This window comes from Triticum dicoccoides, chromosome 2A (assembly GCF_002162155.2).
Source record: "Triticum dicoccoides isolate Atlit2015 ecotype Zavitan chromosome 2A, WEW_v2.0, whole genome shotgun sequence".
Lineage (NCBI taxonomy): Eukaryota > Viridiplantae > Streptophyta > Magnoliopsida > Poales > Poaceae > Triticum > Triticum dicoccoides.
The window spans coordinates 759,105,603-759,121,267 of record NC_041382.1 but is presented as its reverse complement, the minus strand read 5'-3'; the positions used below and the strand labels follow the sequence as shown (position 1 = coordinate 759,121,267).

At 45.3% G+C, this 15,665-nt stretch overlaps 1 pseudogene; it reads left to right on the top strand.

The window, feature by feature from the left end:
• The window catches only part of LOC119352343, a 2,655-nt pseudogene extending 1,494 nt beyond the window's left edge, over positions 1 to 1,161 (top strand).
• The last annotated feature ends 14,504 nt before the right edge of the window (positions 1,162 to 15,665 follow it).

Here is a 15,665-nt window from a genome sequence, read left to right as displayed (position 1 = left end):
TTTCATATCCTAATATCTATTGATAGTAATAGATTTTCAAGCTTGCTACAGAAAACATGAACGATGTTAAATTCAAAAGCTCAAGTACATATGTTTTTCTTATATAAGGATAGAATCATCTAAAACTCAAGTACATATGTTTTTCTTTCTTTCAACCTGGTCTTATTGTATTTTGCTGCATTTCAAATTCCCACCATAGCCCTTACATGCCGCACTTCATCCAGCGTGGAAGAATATAAGTCCACGAACAGTGGCTTCTTCTACTATAATGCAATAGAAAGAATATCAAATCTAACGTTCAAAATAAGCGAATTATTTCTCATATAATTCATCCATACAGTATCTATGTGCACTTCAAAACAATTTTTTTTGTTATATAGCACACTTAGCAAACTGTCCATTGTACATTATGTGATGCTTGTTTAGAGTATCTAAATAGCTACATTTGACAGACTATATTGATGTGACTTTGCATGTTAGGATTTGTTTGCCGCCGGCAGTGACACAAGCTCTAGCACAGTGGAATGGGCAATGACCGAGCTTCTCCAAAATCCATCATCATTAGCTAAGGCTTGCAATGAGCTTGAACAAGTTATCGGCCCAAGAAGAAACATTGAAGAAGCTGACATTGTTCGGTTGCCCTATATTCAAGCTATCATAAAAGAGACTTTTCGACTCCATCCTCCTGCTCCACTCTTGTTGCCACGCCAACCTGAGGCAACACTGAAAATAGCAGGCTACACAATACCGAAAGGTTCACGCGTTTTCATAAACGTATGGGCGATAGGTCGAGATAAAGATGTATGGGATGAACCTGAGAAATTTATGCCGGAAAGGTTCCTGGGTTCCACAATTGACTTTAGAGGTGCGGATTTTGAGCTCCTTCCATTTGGTGCCGGACGTCGGATCTGCCCTGGGATGACATTGGCAACTAGGATGGTGCATTTGATCCTCGCTTCGTTGTTACATCAGTTTAAGTGGGGTCTCCCTGCTGAGCTGGAAAGGGATGGGATTGACATGGAAGATAAGTTTGGCCTCACACTTACTAAGGTCGTTCCCCTTTGTATTGTAGCAACACCAGTTTGAATTGACGAAAAAAATATAATTTGTATGAGTGCTTTAGGTGTTGCTATGTAATAACTCAAATTTGTCATGCATGGAATTTATACCTTTATTTATGTGACAATGATAATCAATCTTTGAGAAAACTCGACTTTCTAGCGATTCACAAGCTGAACAATGTTTTGTTATTGAAATGTTGTTCCTACAAAAATATTCATACATGCCATTCTAGCCACCCAAATTAGTTTTGAGGTTTGTGCAAAACCGCAATTGCAAAAAATCCACGTATGACAAATACAAAGATATTCATACATGTCATTCTAGCCACCCAACTTAACTTCAGGTTTGTGCAAAACCTTGGTTGCACAAAAATCCACATATAACAAATACAACATATTTGTCACACACGGTGGATGGTGGACGGTTTGTATTAGATACTAAAAATGGTTAACTTAATTTGGCAATATTACTTTTACACCTTAAGCACCTTTTTGGAAGAATAATAACAGCAATCGGAGGAAGGCAACACAATTTCTATATTTTTCACATTTGGGATGTTTATATCGCTCAAAGATTCTAAAATTTCACACTTCATAATTTGTCACCGTGAGAATGATAATTTCCAGCTATCAAAAGTATTTTGTTGTCTGAATATTTCGCATTCAAATCTCTTGCACATCCCAGAGTTCATATTCTAGCATAATCCAAATATTCCAACATTTCAATCCTTGCGTACCTTTATTATTCGTTATTTGTCACCAAGAATATCAATAAGCCCAAATTTCAAAAATTTTATGGTCATATCACAAACTTAAAATCCCACAGTGGCAAACTAAAATCATTGGAAGTCAACTTTTGGGTAACGACCATATGAACAAAATTTCCGCATTTTCATGTGCACAGAACAAGCAAAGCACATTGGAGATCTAACATGGCTGGAACAAATTTCAGATATTTGACTTAGAAAATAAATGAACAATCAAATTTCAGTTCTACATCATAATGAACTAAGCGGCAACTTAGACTATAGCATATTGGGATAGTGATACTGGCTTCAAGATAATGATAAACTAGGCGGTCTAGTAGACTATAGTGTGTTTGGATGGGATGGTGATGTCAAGATAATAATAATAAATTAAGCCATCAACTAGGCTATAATACTGCTTTGGATGGTGACAGACAGGATACGCAATACTAAATGTGTTTGGAGTACATAACTAGATATGTTTTCGTCTCTGTACATGTATACTTAAATATTGGTGCATCATATACAGATGAACGAAGCTCCCCTGACTTACTGTTGGATGTTATTGGGTTACTGACATGTGGATTCTATAATACGTCACTTCATACATGTATGCTTAAATATTGATGCATCATGTACAGATGGACAAAGCTCCCCTGACATACGGTAGGGTGCCATTGAAGCACTGCCATGTGGACTCTGCAATACGTCAGGGGATCCTTGTCTTGTACAGATGCACCAGCTGCCATGGACCTAGATATGCATGGTTGGTACAGATGCAGAGGCTACAATGCGGGTATTTCCCCGCCATTCTTTATTCCGTTGGTTTTGGCCTATCAGGCTAGGCTAAATTTTGTGTTTTGACTTTTTTTTGAGACTTATTTGAGATTTGACCCTAGTTTGATTTTTTTTGAGATATGACCCTTTTGCTACCGTCAGAGACCATGGCGGTAGGGTATAACAGCCTACCGCCAAGGTCCCTGGCGGTAAGGTTGCATGCCCTACCGTCAAAAAACTCCTAAGTATTGAACACAGTACGTGCTCGTGCCTAACGCCAAGCACCTTGGCGGTAGGGTTATGCAGGCTACCACCAGCTCGGTTGGCGGTAGCGATGTTTCCTACCGCCACCATGGCGGTAGGCTGTTACCGCCAGGGACTCTGGCGGTAGCAAAAGGGTCAGATCTTGAATTTTTTTCAAACTAGGGTCAAATCTTGAATAGGTTTCAGAAAAGGGTCAAAACACGAAATTTTGTCACTAGGCTACCACTGAAGCTGAAGGCTTGTTGATTCGTACTGCTAAGGTTAGGTATTGTCTCCGACAAGTATTTCCGGATGGACGGAATACTATTTATTTTTTCATGCAAAAAATAAAAATTAAAAGATAGTACTAAACTTTTTTTTCCAAATAAGGTCTATTGATCAAACATATCATGTTCCCTTGTTCGCGGCGGTGGTAAAGTTTCCTAGTTCCCATTTCCTGACAGCGCGGCGACGCATCTTCCTTGTCCCTATAAGGAGACGATTTGCAGATTGGCGTGGTAACATGTGCATTGGTTTTTTCTCTCAATGTTGGGACCGTAAGCTGCTGACGGTCTCTACAGGGCGCAAATTCGGTGTGTTTTATCCTCCACACTGGATGTTTCCTGAGGGCGTGTTCCGGTGATTCAATTTCCCCACTTGGTGCAAGCATTTGATTTTTTTTCAAAACTATGATATATAATATAGCATTTTCGAGAACTATAGCATGTAATGAAAAAAAACCAAAACTAGTAGCCCGTCGGCCAGGTGTTGGCCGAAGTAGCACTTTTCGGTCGCAGCTCGACCGAAATGGGCTTTTCGGCCCGCGGTTGACCGAAGACACGCTAGCTGGGCCGCGTATGGCCGAAAATAGTAGCTTCGGCCAGGGGCCGACCGAAGTGGGCCTTTTCGGCCAGGCAACGGCCGAAGTACTTTTCGGCCACGCATCGGCCGAAAAGTGCCAGATAAGGCACCGCGCGGCGTCTCCTTCCTCTCGCCTGTGCGCCTCTGTTTCTTCTTTCTCTCTCTCGTTTCTTCTCTGTACCTCACCACCCCTAGCTGATCTCCTCCGTTTGCCACCCATTTTCACATCTAAGCCACTGAATCGGTAGATCGTAGCAATCTCAAACGGCTTACGGTGTTTTTTTTGCTATGGGATAGTTTTGTGTGCGTTTGGGGAGGAGGAGCCATGGTGGGGAGGAGGAGCCATGGTGGGGAGGAGGAGATGCGGTTGGGCAGGAGGTGTTGATGAGGAGGAGCAGGAGTTGTGGGGGAGCAGCAGCTGTGGAGGAGGAGGTGCGACTTGGGGTGACTGGAGTTGAACCTCCGATCGTCGAGGGGGTGGCGGTGGTGCCATCATTGTTCGGTGGTGCAAGCACCTCCGCTAAGGTATAATCATATCCTGACAAATTTTCTTTGAGTTGCATAGTTTAGTTAGCGTAGATAAATTATATTGCGAATTGTAGTGTTAATTTGTATGTGGTGGCGGAGTAATAATTGTGTTAGTGTAGCAGAATAATAATGATTGTGTTAGTTTAGCGGATAATAAAAATTGTGTTAGTGTTAATTTGTATGTGGTGGCATTTTAGCGGATTTTAGTTAGTGCAGCGGATAATATTAGTGTTTGTTGTGATTAATGAGAAGATGGCAATGTCTGACAGGTGAAAATGTCCGAATCAGTAAATCTGAATGTTTACTATGGCGCTGGTAATGTTCGATATAATGAGTTGGGGGTTGATCTTAGCGAGTTCAAAAATGGTGTCATGACACTAGCAGACCCGGACAGACTGGACATTAGACAATTGAAGTACTGGTTGACAACTAGTTTCAGGCTGGATCCTGAAGTATGTTCCGTCAATATTCATGCATTGTGGACCAAATCTTGTAAAAATGTCAAGTGGGAGTTGATGCCGGTAGATAGGAGCCAGCATTGGTTGTCCTTGTTAAGACGGTGCCGAGACCGAAGAATCCACCCATATGCACTTGTGCAACCTGTGCCGAAGGAGGAGAATACCGTACAACTCCACAGGGGGTATGAACCCGGCCAAGGCAGTGAAGTGGCTAACGAGATTGTTTTATCCGGGTCACAGCCACACGATGTGGATGCTAGCCAACCCGAGAAAGAGTCAGACTACGTGCCACACAATGTTTGTGGTCCTGATACTGGGTAGAGTAGCCAGTCGATAATATTAGCTGGTTCTGGTATTGCTGATGGGGATGAGGAAGGGGATGAAATGCAGAGGGTGATGGAGGAAGACGACGAGGATGGATTGGTGGAGGAACTGGATTCTGAAAATTCTGAGGATGAAGTGGAGGTACCGATTCCTTCTACATGGGAGCAGGACATATCCACCGGCCTTACGGTCAACGATGGCCATGAGACTCCATGGCAGTATAATCTGAACCAAGTACAGATAGGGGCTATGTTTGATACAAAGAAAAAATTTAAGTATGCGGTGATAAGGTGGGCTATGTCTACGCAGAGGGTTTTCCGGACACACATATCAAGTCCAACAAACTATACCATGAAATGTGTTGTAACAGGTTGTCCTGGGAAGGTGCACGGGCACGTGCCGAAGTATGACATCCACTGGGTTGTCACCATTGTCGTCCCATATAATTGTGTGAGGACGAACCTGCTGGTCAAGCATCTGAACCTGACTTCAAGTCTCATTGCGCAACTCATGTATACTGAGATAGTAGAGAAGAAAGATATGGAAGCAAAACACATCCAGACAGCAGTGAAGGTCAGATGGAATTATGTCATTCCTTATGGGAAGGCTTGGAGGGCTAAGCAGAAGTGTAAGTGCATCTAGTGCCACCCCTAGTTGGTTTTGGAGTATTGACGACAAACCTAGTTGAGGGACTAATGTGTTTGTGAGAATTGCAGGATAACACAGGTAGAAGTCCCTCATTGATTCGGTTTTCCTACCAGAGGTGACCCCTAAAAATGTATGAAGACATTGAAGTCAAAGGTGGTATATGAAGATATTCACATTGAAGACTATGACAAGAGAAGACACCGCATGAAGCCTATGGAGCTCGAAGACTTAGATCTTTCATAGTTCTTTTTCTTCTGTGTTGAGTCATAGGAACCACCGTACTGTTAAGTGGGGTCCAAGAGAACCAGTAAGAATGACTGAAGTGATGCTTAAACAAAACATATGTCTTCGAGTGAAGACTTTGAGAGCGAATCTTGTCCAGAGTCGGACAAGTCAGCTTTGCTTGTGGCCCAAGTAAAGTTGCCGTATGAGTTTGAAATCTGACTGTTGGAACACGTGTCAGTTCCTTAGTGAACCAGGGTCATTTCGGACAAATCAGGTCGGGTTGCCTAGTGGCTATAAATAGCCCACCCCCTACAACCATAAACGGTTGGCTGCTCAGATTCAGAGTACGGCTTTTGTCGTTTGAGAGCAACCCACCTCGAAGCCTTTGAGAGAGAATTCCTTGCGAGGATAAAGCCCTAACCACCCAGAGCCAAAGAGAATTAGGCATCACTTAAGTCTTCTTGTCTGTGTGATCTGAAGACTTATTACACTTGAGGACTGTGCATCCTCCAGCCGGTTAGGCGTCGCGTTCTGAGCATCCAAGAGACATTGTGGATTGCCGGTGAACGAAGTCTGTGAAGGTTTGGGTGTCTACCTTGAAGACTTACCAGAGTGATTGGGCGAGGTCTGTGTGACCTTAGCTCAAGGGGAATACGGTGAGGACTGGGTGTCCTGAGCTGCGTGTTCAGGACTGGGTGTCCGGGACTGTGTGTCCTAAGGTTTAAATACCTAGCCGCCCTAACCAGACGTACAGTTGTCATAGCAACTGGAACTGGTCCAACAAATCATTGTCTTCAGCGAGTCACTGGTTTCATCTTCCCTTCCCTTTACTTACTGTTACTCCTTATGAAGTCACTGTATGTTCGCACTATCTTTTGTCTTCACTGAGTGACTGCGTGTTCTGTGTGGCTTCACAATATCTTCCTACCTGATCCTTACTACATTGCTGCTATTAGTCATTGTGCTTTCACTCTATTGAATACTTGACTATGGCTTGCCTAGTGTAGTCTACCTTCCCCTGCAGGGTAATAGGTTTATTTCTATCGTTTGTCTTCATAACTTCCACGTTTTGTAGACTTTCATAAAAATCGCCTATTCACCCCCCTCTAGTTGATATAACGCACTTTCAATTAGTATCAGAGCAAGGTGCTCCCTTGTTCTGTGTGATTCGGTTTAACCACCTGGAGTTTTAGCTATGTCAACTGCAGGGATAATTAAAGTCTCCGTTGCGTGCCCCGTCTTCGATGGAACTGAATATCCCTACTGGAAGAATAAGATGCGCATGCATCTTGAAGCCATTGACGTCGAACTATGGTATGTTGTCAAGAACGGCGTTCCCAAGGCTGGAGAAGGTGTCACTGCTACTGATGTCAAGAAGTTCGTTCAACTGGACTCTACTGCCAAGAATATCATCTGTGGTCATCTGACCAAAGGACAGTATGGCCGTGTGAGTGCTTTGGAAACATCTAAGCTGGTCTGGGACTGGCTCTCCAAGGTCAATGAAGGCGTCTCAACCCAGAGAGATCAGAGAATCAGTGTCCGTCGCAACCTCTTCAACCGCTTCAAGTGAAATGACAATGAGAATGTCCAGCTCACATTTGACCGACTCACTGACATCACAAATGAGCTTCAAGCCCTCGGCGCTACTGAGATCACCAAACATGAAGTCGTCAAGACACTACTGAGATCACTTGATAGTTCGTTTGACACCCTAGCCCTGATGATTCAAGAACGTCCTGATTTCAAGACACTCGATCCGTCTGACATACTTGAGAGGCTCAACATGTCGGGGAACGTTGCAGAAAATTAAAATTTTTTCTACGGTTTCACCAAGATCCATCTATGAGTTCATCTAAGCAACGAGTCTAGGGAGAGAGTTTGCATCTACATACCACTTGTAGATCGCGTGCGGAAGCTTGCAAGGTGATGATGTAGTCGTACTCGACGTGATCCAAATCACCGATGACCAGCGCCAAACGGACGGCACCTCCGCGTTCAACACACGTACGGAACAGCCACGTCTCCTCCTTCTTGATCCAGCAAGGAAGGGAGGAGAGGTTGAGGGAGATGGCACCAGCAGCAGCACGACGGCGTGGTGTTGATGGAGCTGCAGTACTCCGGCAGAGCTTCGCTAAGCACTATGGAGGTGGAGGAGGTGTTGGGGAGGGAGAAGGAGGCAACCAAAGGCCAGGGCGTTCCGGTATGAAGTCCCTCCTCTCCCCCACTATATATAGGGGTGCCAAGGGGGGGTGGCCGGCCCTAGGAGATCCAATCTCCTAGGGGGTGCCTTACCCTCCTAGGACTCTTGCCCCCTTAAACCCTAGGCGCATGGGCCTATGTGGGGCTGGTGCCCTTGGCCCATTAGGCCAAGGCGCACCCCCCTACAGCCCATGTGGCCCCCCGGGACAGGTGGACCCACCCGGTGGACCCCCGGGACCCTTCCGGTGGTCCCGGTACAATACCGATAACCCCGAAACTTGTCCCGATGCCCGAAACGGGACTTCCCATATATAAATCTTTACCTCCGGACCATTCCGGAACTCCTCATGACGTCCGGGATCTCATCCGGGACTCCGAACAACATTCGGGTTACTGCATATACATATCCCTATAACCCTAGCGTAACTGAACCTTAAGTGTGTAGACCCTACGGGTTCGGGAGACATGCAGACATGACCGAGACTCTCTCAGTCAATAACCATCAGCGGGATCTGGATACCCATGATGGCTCCCACATGCTCCTCGATGTTGTCATTGGATGAACCACTATGTCGAGGATTCGATCAAACCCTGTATGCAATTCCCTTTGTCAATCGGTACGTTACTTGCCCGAGACTCGATCGTCGGTATCCCAATACCTTGTTCAGTCTCGTTACCGGCAAGTCACTTTACTCGTACCGTAATGCATGATCCCGTGTCCAACACCTTGGTCACAGAGCTCAATATGATGATGCATTACCGAGTGGGCCCAGAGATACCTCTCCGTCATACGGAGTGACAAATCCCAGTCTCGATCCGTGTCAACCCAACAGCTACTTTCGGAGATACCTGTAATGCACCTTTATAGTCACCCAGTTACGTTGTGACGTTTGGTATACCCAAGGCACTCTTACGGTATCCGGGAGTTACACGATCTCATGGTCGAAGGAAGAGATACTTGACACTTGCAAAGCTCTAGCAAAACGAACTACACGATCTTTTATGCTATGCTTAGGATTGGGTCTTGTCCATCACATCATTCTCCTAATGATGTGATCCCGTTATCAACGACATCCAATGTCCATAGTCAGGAAACCATGACTATCTGTTGATCACAACGAGCTGGTCAACTAGAGGCTTACCAGGGACATTGTGTGGTCTAAGTATTCACACGTGTATTACGATTTCCGGATAATACAGTTATAGCATGAATAAAAGACAATTATCATGAACAATGAAATATAATAATACTTTTATTATTGCCTCTAGGGCATATTTCCAACAGTCTCCCACTTGCACTAGAGTCACTAATCTAGTTACATTGTGATGAATCGAACACCCATAGAGTTCTGGTGTTGATCATGTTTTGCACGCGAGAGAGGTTTAGTCAGCGGATCTGCGACATTCAGATTCGTGTGCACTTTGCAAATCTCTATGTCTCCATCTTGAACATTTTCACGGATGGAGTTGAAACGACGCTTGATGTGCCTGGTCTTCTTGTGAAACCTGGGCTCCTTTGCGAGGGCAATAGCTCCAGTGTTGTCACAGAAGAGTTTGATCGGCCCCGACGCATTGGGTATGACTCCTAGGTCGGTGATGAACTCCTTCACCCAAATCGCTTCATGTGCTGCCTCCGAGGCTGCCATGTACTCCGCTTCACACGTAGATCCCGCCACGACGCTCTGCTTGCAGCTGCACCAGCTTACTGCTCCACCATTCAACATATACACGTATCCGGTTTGTGACTTAGAGTCATCCAGATCTGAGTCGAAGCTAGCGTCGACGTAACCCTTTACGACGAGCTCTTCGTCTCCTCCATAAACGATAAACATGTCCTTTGTCCTTTTCAGGTACTTCAGGATATTCTTGACCGCTGTCCAGTGTTCCTTGTCGGGATTACTTTGGTATCTTGCTACCAAACTTACGGCAAGGTTTACATCGGGTCTGGTACACAGCATGGCATACATAATAGATCCTATGGCTGAAGCATAGGGGATGACACTCATCTCTTCTTTATCTTTTGCCGTGGTCGGTGACTGAGCTGAGCTCAGTCTCATACCTTGTAACATAGGCAAGAACCCCTTCTTGGACTGATCCATTCTGAATCTCTTCAAAATCTTATCAAGGTATGTGCTTTGTGAAAGACCTATGAGGCGTCTCGATCTATCTCTATAGATCTTGATGCCTAACATATAAGCAGCTTCTCCAAGGTCCTTCATTGAAAAACACTTATTCAAGTAGGCCTTAATGCTGTCCAGAAATTCTATATTATTTCCCATCAGGAGTATGTCATCTACATATAATATGAGAAATGCTACAGAGCTCCCACTCACTTTCTTGTAAACGCAGGCTTCTCCATAAGTCTGCATAAACCCAAACGCTTTGATCATCTCATCAAAGCGAATGTTCCAACTCCGAGATGCTTGCACTAGTCCATAAATGGATCGCTGGAGCTTGCATACTTTGTTAGCGTTCCGAGGATCGACAAAACCTTCTGGCTGCATCATATACAGTTCTTCCTTAAGATACCCGTTAAGGAATGTTGTTTTGACGTCCATCTGCCATATCTCATAATCATAGTATGCGGCAATTGCTAACATGATTCGGACGGACTTTAGCTTCGCTACGGGAGAGAATGTCTCGTCGTAGTCAATCCCTTGAACCTGTCGATAACCCTTAGCGACAAGTCGAGCTTTATAGATGGTAACATTACCATCCGCGTCCGTCTTCTTCTTAAAGATCCATTTGTTTTCTATCGCTCGCCGATCATCGGGCAAGTCTGTCAAAGTCCATACTTTGTTTTCATACATGGATTCTATCTCGGATTTCATGGCTTCAAGCCATTTGTTGGAATCCGGGCCCGCCATTGCTTCTTCATAGTTCGAAGGTTCATTGTTGTCTAACAACATGATTTCCAGGACAGGGTTGCCGTACCACTCTGGTGCGGAACGTGTCCTTGTGGACCTACGAAGTTCAGCAGTAACTTGATCCGAAGTACTTTGATCATTATCATGGTTTTCCTCTTCAGTTGGTGTGGGCATCACAGGAACGGTTTCCTGTGCTGCGTCACTATCCCGCTCAAGAGGTAGTACTTCATCGAGTTCTACTTTCCTCCCACTTACTTCTTTCGAGAGAAACTCTTTTTCCAGAAAGCATCCGTTCTTGGCAACAAAGATCTTGCCTTCGGATCTTAAGTAGAAGGTATACCCTATAGTTTCCTTAGGGTATCCTATGAATAAGCATTTTTCCGACTTGGGTTCGAGCTTTTCAGGTTGAAGTTTCTTGACATAAGCTTCGCATCCCCAAACTTTTAGAAACGACAGCTTAGGTTTCTTTCCAAACCATAATTCATACGGTGTCATCTCAACGGATTTAGACGGTGCCCTATTTAAAGTGAATGTAGCTGTCTCTAGAGCGTATCCCCAAAATGATAGCGGTAAATCAGTAAGAGACATCATAGACCGCACCATATCCAATAGAGTGCGATTACGACGTTCGGACACACCGTTTCGCTGAGGTGTTCCAGGCGGCGTGAGCTGTGAAACGATTCCACATTTCTTCAAGTGTGTACCAAATTCGTGACTTAAGTATTCTCCTCCACGATCTGATCGTAAGAATTTTATCTTTCGGTCACGTTGATTCTCCACCTCATTCTGAAATTCCTTGAACTTTTCAAAGGTCTCAGACTTGTGTTTCATTAAGTAGACATACCCATATCTACTCAAGTCATCTGTGAGAGTGAGAACATAACGATATCCTCCGCGAGCCTCAACGCTCGTTGGACCGCACACATCGGTATGTATGATTTCCAACAAGTTGGTTGCTCGCTCCATTGTTCCGGAGAACGGAGTCTTGGTCATTTTACCTAAGAGGCATGGTTCGCACGTGTCAAACGATTCATAATCAAGAGACTCTAAAAGTCCATCGGCATGGAGCTTCTTCATGCGCTTGACACCAATGTGACCAAGGCGGCAGTGCCACAAGTATGTGGGACTATCGTTATCAACTTTAAATCTTTTGGCATCTACACTATGAACATGTGTAATATTACGCTCGAGATTCATTAAGAATAAACCATTGACCATCGGAGCATGACCATAAAACATATCTCTCATATAAATCGAACAACCATTATTCTCAGACTTAAATGAGTAGCTATCTCGTATTAAACGAGATCCAGATACAATGTTCATGCTCAAACTTGGCACTAAATAACAATTATTAAGGTTCAAAACTAATCCCGTAGGTAAATGTAGAGGCAGCGTGCCGACGGCGATCACATCGACTCTGGAACCATTCCCGACGCGCATCGTCACCTCGTCCTTCGCCAGTCTCCGTTTATTCCGCAGCTCCTGCTGTGAGTTACAAATATGAGCAACGGCACCGGTATCAAATACCCAGGAGTTACTACGAGTATTGGTAAGGTACACATCAATTACATGTATATCAAATATACCTTTGGTGTTGCCGGCCTTCTTATCCGCTAAGTATTTGGGGCAGTTCCGCTTCCAGTGACCCTTCCCCTTGCAATAAAAGCACTCAGTCTCAGGCTTGGGTCCATTCTTTGACTTCTTCCCGGTAACTGGCTTACCAGGCGCGGCAACATCTTTGCCGTCCTTCTTGAAGTTCTTCTTACCCTTGCCCTTCTTGAACTTAGTGGTCTTATTGACCATCAACACTTGATGTTCTTTCTTGATTTCAGCCTCTGCTGACTTCAGCATCGAGAACACTTCAGGAATGGTCTTTTCCATTCCCTGCATGTTGTAGTTCATCACAAAGCTCTTGTAGCTTGGTGGGAGCGACTGGAGGATTCTGTCAATGACCGCCTCATCTGGGAGGTTAATGTTCAGCTGGGTCATACGGTTGTGCAACCCAGACATCTTCAGGATGTGCTCACTGACAGAACTGTTTTCCTCCATCTTACAACTGTAGAACTTGTCGGAGACATCATATCTCTCAACCCGGGCATGAGCTTGAAAAACTAGTTTCAGCTCTTCGAACATCTCATATGCTCCGTGATGCTCAAAACACTTTTGGAGCCCCGGTTCTAAGCTGTAAAGCATGCCGCACTGAACGAGGGAGTAATCATCAGCGCGAGACTGCCAAGCATTCATAATGTCTTGGTTCTCTGGGACGGGAGCGTCACCTAGCGGTCCTTCTAGGACATATTGTTTCCTGGCAGCTATGAGGATGATCCTCAGGTTCCGGACCCAGTCCGTATAGTTGCTGCCATCATCTTTCAGCTTGGTTTTCTCTAGGAACGCGTTGAAGTTCATGTTGACATTAGCGTTGGCCATTGATCTACAAGACATATTTGCAAAGGTTTTAGACTAAGTTCATGATAATAAAGTTCTAATCAAATTATGAACTCCCACTTAGATTGGACATCCCTTTAGTCATCTAAGTGTTACACGATCCGAGTCGACTAGTCCGTGTCCGATCATCACGTGAGACGGACTAGTCATCGTCGGTGAACATTTTCATGTTGATCGTATCTTCCATACGACTCGTGTTCGACCTTTCGGTCTCCGTGTTCCGAGGCCATGCCTGCACATGCTAGGCTCGTCAAGTTAACCCTAAGTGTTTTCGCTGTGTAAAACTGTCTTACACCCGTTGTATGTGAACGTAAGAATCCATCACACCCGATCATCACGTGGTGCTTAGAAACGACGAACTGTAGCAACGGTGCACAGTTAGGGGAGAACACTTCTTGAAATTTTATAAGGGATCATCTTATTTACTACCGTCGTCCTAAGTAAACAAGATGCATAATACATAATAAACATCACATGCAATTATATAGTTGTGACATGATATGGCCAATATCATATAGCTCCATTGATCTTCATCTTCGGGGCTCCATGATCATCTTGTCACCGGCTTGACACCATGATCTCCATCATCATGATCTCCATCATCGTGTCTTCATGAAGTTGTCACGCCAACGACTACTTCTACTTCTATGACTAACGTTTAGCAATAAAGTAAAGTAGTTTACATGGCGTTATTCAATGACACGCAGGTCATACAAAAAATAATGACAACTCCTATGGCTCCTGCCGGTTGTCATACTCATCGACATGCAAGTCGTGAATCCTATTACAAAGAACATGATCTCATACATCACAGTTCATCATTCATCACAACTTCTGGCCATATCACATCACATGATCAATCGCTGCAAAAACAAGTTAGACGTCCTCTAATTGTTGTTGCATCTTTTACGTGGCTGCAATTGGGTTCTAGCAAGAACGTTTTCTTACCTACGAATCACCACAACGTGATTTTGTCAACTTCTATTTACCCTTCATAAGGGCCCTGTTCATCGATTCCGCTCCAACTAAGGTGGGAGAGACAGACACCCGCCAGCCACCTTATGCAACTTGTGCATGTCAGTCGGTGGAACCGGTCTCACGTAAGAGTACGTGTAAGGTTGGTCCGGGCCGCTTCATCCCACAATACCGTTGAGCAAGAAAAGACTAGTAGAGGCAAGTAAGATGACAAAATCCACGCCCACAACAAAGTTGTGTTCTACTCGTGCAAAGAGAACTACGCATAGACCTAGCTCATGATGCCACTGTCGGGGAACGTTGCAGAAAATTAATATTTTTTCTACGGTTTCACCAAGATCCATCTATGAGTTCATCTAAGCAACGAGTCTAGGGAGAGAGTTTGCATCTACATACCACTTGTAGATCGCGTGCGGAAGCTTGCAAGGTGATGATGTAGTCGTACTCGACGTGATCCAAATCACCGATGACCAGCGCCAAACGGACGGCACCTCCGCGTTCAACACACGTACGGAACAGCCACGTCTCCTCCTTCTTGATCCAGCAAGGAAGGGAGGAGAGGTTGAGGGAGATGGCACCAGCAGCAGCACGACGGCGTGGTGTTGATGGAGCTGCAGTACTCCGGCAGAGCTTCGCTAAGCACTATGGAGGTGGAGGAGGTGTTGGGGAGGGAGAAGGAGGCAACCAAAGGCCAGGGCGTTCAGGTATGAAGTCCCTCCTCTCCCCCACTATATATAGGGGTGCCAAGGGGGGGTGGCCGGCCCTAGGAGATCCAATCTCCTAGGGGGTGCGGCGGCCAAGGGGGAGGTGCCTTACCCTCCTAGGACTCTTGCCCCCTTAAACCCTAGGCGCATGGGCCTATGTGGGGCTGGTGCCCTTGGCCCATTAGGCCAAGGCGCACCCCCCTACAGCCCATGTGGCCCCCCGGGACAGGTGGACCCACCCGGTGGACCCCCGGGACCCTTCTGGTGGTCCCGGTACAATACCGATAACCCCGAAACTTGTCCCGATGCCCAAAACAGGACTTCCCATATATAAATCTTTACCTCCGGACCATTCCGGAACTCCTCGTGACGTCCGGGATCTCATCCGGGACTCCGAACAACATTCAGGTTACTGCATATACATATCCCTATAACCCTAGCGTAACTGAACCTTAAGTGTGTAGACCCTACGGGTTCGGGAGACATGCAGACATGACCGAGACTCTCTCAGTCAATAACCATCAGCGGGATCTGGATACCCATGATGGCTCCCACATGCTCCTCGATGTTGTCATCGGATGAACCACTATGTCGAGGATTC